The sequence below is a fragment of the Suncus etruscus genome, chromosome 14 (genome assembly GCF_024139225.1).
Source record: "Suncus etruscus isolate mSunEtr1 chromosome 14, mSunEtr1.pri.cur, whole genome shotgun sequence".
NCBI lineage: Eukaryota > Metazoa > Chordata > Mammalia > Eulipotyphla > Soricidae > Suncus > Suncus etruscus.
The window spans coordinates 97,735,024-97,740,023 of record NC_064861.1 but is presented as its reverse complement, the minus strand read 5'-3'; the positions used below and the strand labels follow the sequence as shown (position 1 = coordinate 97,740,023).

Below are 5,000 nucleotides of genomic sequence, written 5' to 3'. Positions count from 1 at the left end.
CCTAACCCTAACCCTAACCCTAACCCTAACCCTAACCCTAACCCTAACCCTAACCCTAACCCTAACCCTAACCCTAACCCTAACCCTAACCCTAACCCTAACCCTAACCCTAACCCTAACCCTAACCCTAACCCTAACCCTAACCCTAACCCTAACCCTAACCCTAACCCTAACCCTAACCCTAACCCTAACCCTAACCCTAACCCTAACCCTAACCCTAACCCTAACCCTAACCCTAACCCTAACCCTAACCCTAACCCTAACCCTAACCCTAACCCTAACCCTAACCCTAACCCTAACCCTAACCCTAACCCTAACCCTAACCCTAACCCTAACCCTAACCCTAACCCTAACCCTAACCCTAACCCTAACCCTAACCCTAACCCTAACCCTAACCCTAACCCTAACCCTAACCCTAACCCTAACCCTAACCCTAACCCTAACCCTAACCCTAACCCTAACCCTAACCCTAACCCTAACCCTAACCCTAACCCTAACCCTAACCCTAACCCTAACCCTAACCCTAACCCTAACCCTAACCCTAACCCTAACCCTAACCCTAACCCTAACCCTAACCCTAACCCTAACCCTAACCCTAACCCTAACCCTAACCCTAACCCTAACCCTAACCCTAACCCTAACCCTAACCCTAACCCTAACCCTAACCCTAACCCTAACCCTAACCCTAACCCTAACCCTAACCCTAACCCTAACCCTAACCCTAACCCTAACCCTAACCCTAACCCTAACCCTAACCCTAACCCTAACCCTAACCCTAACCCTAACCCTAACCCTAACCCTAACCCTAACCCTAACCCTAACCCTAACCCTAACCCTAACCCTAACCCTAACCCTAACCCTAACCCTAACCCTAACCCTAACCCTAACCCTAACCCTAACCCTAACCCTAACCCTAACCCTAACCCTAACCCTAACCCTAACCCTAACCCTAACCCTAACCCTAACCCTAACCCTAACCCTAACCCTAACCCTAACCCTAACCCTAACCCTAACCCTAACCCTAACCCTAACCCTAACCCTAACCCTAACCCTAACCCTAACCCTAACCCTAACCCTAACCCTAACCCTAACCCTAACCCTAACCCTAACCCTAACCCTAACCCTAACCCTAACCCTAACCCTAACCCTAACCCTAACCCTAACCCTAACCCTAACCCTAACCCTAACCCTAACCCTAACCCTAACCCTAACCCTAACCCTAACCCTAACCCTAACCCTAACCCTAACCCTAACCCTAACCCTAACCCTAACCCTAACCCTAACCCTAACCCTAACCCTAAACCCTAACCCTAACCCTAACCCTAACCCTAACCCTAACCCTAACCCTAACCCTAACCCTAACCCTAACCCTAACCCTAACCCTAACCCTAACCCTAACCCTAACCCTAACCCTAACCCTAACCCTAACCCTAACCCTAACCCTAACCCTAACCCTAACCCAAACCCTAACCCTAACCCTAACCCTAACCCTAACCCTAACCCTAACCCTAACCCTAACCCTAACCCTAACCCTAACCCTAACCCTAACCCTAACCCTAACCCTAACCCTAACCCTAACCCTAACCCTAACCCTAACCCTAACCCTAACCCTAACCCTAACCCTAACCCTAACCCTAACCCTAACCCTAACCCTAACCCTAACCCTAACCCTAACCCTAACCCTAACCCTAACCCTAACCCTAACCCTAACCCTAACCCTAACCCTAACCCTAACCCTAACCCTAACCCTAACCCTAACCCTAACCCTAACCCTAACCCTAACCCTAACCCTAACCCTAACCCTAACCCTAACCCTAACCCTAACCCTAACCCTAACCCTAACCCTAACCCTAACCCTAACCCTAACCCTAACCCTAACCCTAACCCTAACCCTAACCCTAACCCTAACCCTAACCCTAACCCTAACCCTAACCCTAACCCTAACCCAAACCCTAACCCTAACCCTAACCCTAACCCTAACCCTAACCCTAACCCTAACCCTAACCCTAACCCTAACCCTAACCCTAACCCTAACCCTAACCCCTAACCCTAACCCTAACCCTAACCCTAACCCTAACCCTAACCCTAACCCTAACCCTAACCCTAACCCTAACCCTAACCCTAACCCTAACCCTAACCCTAACCCTAACCCTAACCCTAACCCTAACCCTAACCCTAACCCTAACCCTAACCCTAACCCTAACCCTAACCCTAACCCTAACCCTAACCCTAACCCTAAACCCTAAACCCTAACCCTAACCCTAACCCTAACCCTAACCCTAACCCTAACCCTAACCCTAACCCTAACCCTAACCCTAACCCTAACCCTAACCCTAACCCTAACCCTAACCCTAACCCTAACCCTAACCCTAACCCTAACCCTAAACCCTAACCCTAACCCTAACCCTAACCCTAACCCTAACCCTAACCCTAACCCTAACCCTAACCCTAACCCTAACCCTAACCCTAACCCTAACCCTAACCCTAACCCTAACCCTAACCCTAACCCTAACCCTAACCCTAACCCTAACCCTAACCCTAACCCTAACCCTAACCCTAACCCTAACCCTAACCCTAACCCTAACCCTAACCCTAACCCTAACCCTAACCCTAACCCTAACCCTAACCCTAACCCTAACCCTAACCCTAACCCTAACCCTAACCCTAACCCTAACCCTAACCCTAACCCTAACCCTAACCCTAACCCTAACCCTAACCCTAACCCTAACCCTAACCCTAACCCTAACCCTAACCCTAACCCTAACCCTAACCCTAACCCTAACCCTAACCCTAACCCTAACCCTAACCCTAACCCTAACCCTAACCCTAACCCTAACCCTAACCCTAACCCTAACCCTAACCCTAACCCTAACCCTAACCCTAACCCTAACCCTAACCCTAACCCTAACCCTAACCCTAACCCTAACCCTAACCCTAACCCTAACCCTAACCCTAACCCTAACCCTAACCCTAACCCTAACCCTAACCCTAACCCTAACCCTAACCCTAACCCTAACCCTAACCCTAACCCTAACCCTAACCCTAACCCTAACCCTAACCCTAACCCTAACCCTAACCCTAACCCTAACCCTAACCCTAACCCTAACCCTAACCCTAACCCTAACCCTAACCCTAACCCTAACCCTAACCCTAACCCTAACCCTAACCCTAACCCTAACCCTAACCCTAACCCTAACCCTAACCCTAACCCTAACCCTAACCCTAACCCTAACCCTAACCCTAACCCTAACCCTAACCCTAACCCTAACCCTAACCCTAACCCTAACCCTAACCCTAACCCTAACCCTAACCCTAACCCTAACCCTAACCCTAACCCTAAACCCTAACCCTAACCCTAACCCTAACCCTAACCCTAACCCTAACCCTAACCCTAACCCTAACCCTAACCCTAACCCTAACCCTAACCCTAACCCTAACCCTAACCCTAACCCTAACCCTAACCCTAACCCTAACCCTAACCCTAACCCTAACCCTAACCCTAACCCTAACCCTAACCCTAACCCTAACCCTAACCCTAACCCTAACCCTAACCCTAACCCTAAACCCTAACCCTAACCCTAACCCTAACCCTAACCCTAACCCTAACCCTAACCCTAACCCTAACCCTAACCCTAACCCTAACCCTAACCCTAACCCTAACCCTAACCCTAACCCTAACCCTAACCCTAACCCTAACCCTAACCCTAACCCTAACCCTAACCCTAACCCTAACCCTAACCCTAACCCTAACCCTAACCCTAACCCTAACCCTAACCCTAACCCTAACCCTAACCCTAACCCTAACCCTAACCCTAACCCTAACCCTAACCCTAACCCTAACCCTAACCCTAACCCTAACCCTAACCCTAACCCTAACCCTAACCCTAACCCTAACCCTAACCCTAACCCTAACCCTAACCCTAACCCTAACCCTAACCCTAACCCTAACCCTAACCCTAACCCTAACCCTAACCCTAACCCTAACCCTAACCCTAACCCTAACCCTAACCCTAACCCTAACCCTAACCCTAACCCTAACCCTAACCCTAACCCTAACCCTAACCCTAACCCTAACCCTAACCCTAACCCTAACCCTAACCCTAACCCTAACCCTAACCCTAACCCTAACCCTAACCCTAACCCTAACCCTAACCCTAACCCTAACCCTAACCCTAACCCTAACCCTAACCCTAACCCTAACCCTAACCCTAACCCTAACCCTAACCCTAACCCTAACCCTAACCCTAACCCTAACCCTAACCCTAACCCTAACCCTAACCCTAACCCTAACCCTAACCCTAACCCTAACCCTAACCCTAACCCTAACCCTAACCCTAACCCTAACCCTAACCCTAACCCTAACCCTAACCCTAACCCTAACCCTAACCCTAACCCTAACCCTAACCCTAACCCTAACCCTAACCCTAACCCTAACCCTAACCCTAACCCTAACCCTAACCCTAACCCTAACCCTAACCCTAACCCTAAACCCTAACCCTAACCCTAACCCTAACCCTAACCCTAACCCTAACCCTAACCCTAACCCTAACCCTAACCCTAACCCTAACCCTAACCCTAACCCTAACCCTAACCCTAACCCTAACCCTAACCCTAACCCTAACCCTAACCCTAACCCTAACCCTAACCCTAACCCTAACCCTAACCCTAACCCTAACCCTAACCCTAACCCTAACCCTAACCCTAACCCTAACCCTAACCCTAACCCTAACCCTAACCCTAACCCTAACCCTAACCCTAACCCTAACCCTAACCCTAACCCTAACCCTAACCCTAACCCTAACCCTAACCCTAACCCTAACCCTAACCCTAACCCTAACCCTAACCCTAACCCTAACCCTAACCCTAACCCTAACCCTAACCCTAACCCTAAACCCTAACCCTAACCCTAACCCTAACCCTAACCCTAACCCTAACCCTAACCCTAACCCTAACCCTAACCCTAACCCTAACCCTAACCCCAACCCTAACCCTAACCCTAA

At 49.9% G+C, this 5,000-nt stretch overlaps 1 long non-coding RNA gene across 4 annotated transcripts in view; it reads right to left on the bottom strand.

Annotated features, from left to right (window-relative positions):
* Positions 1 to 5,000, bottom strand: part of LOC126028090 (uncharacterized) — a 13,828-nt gene that overhangs the window by 2,779 nt on the left and 6,049 nt on the right. For 2 of the 4 annotated variants that reach the window (XR_007502382.1, XR_007502381.1), the window contains exon 1: positions 2,242 to 2,261. The exons of the other annotated variants lie outside the window; for them this stretch is intronic. This is a non-coding gene — a long non-coding RNA (uncharacterized LOC126028090). Of the gene's footprint in view, positions 1 to 2,241; positions 2,262 to 5,000 lie in introns of those variants that run through there. 4 annotated transcript variants of the gene reach the window in all.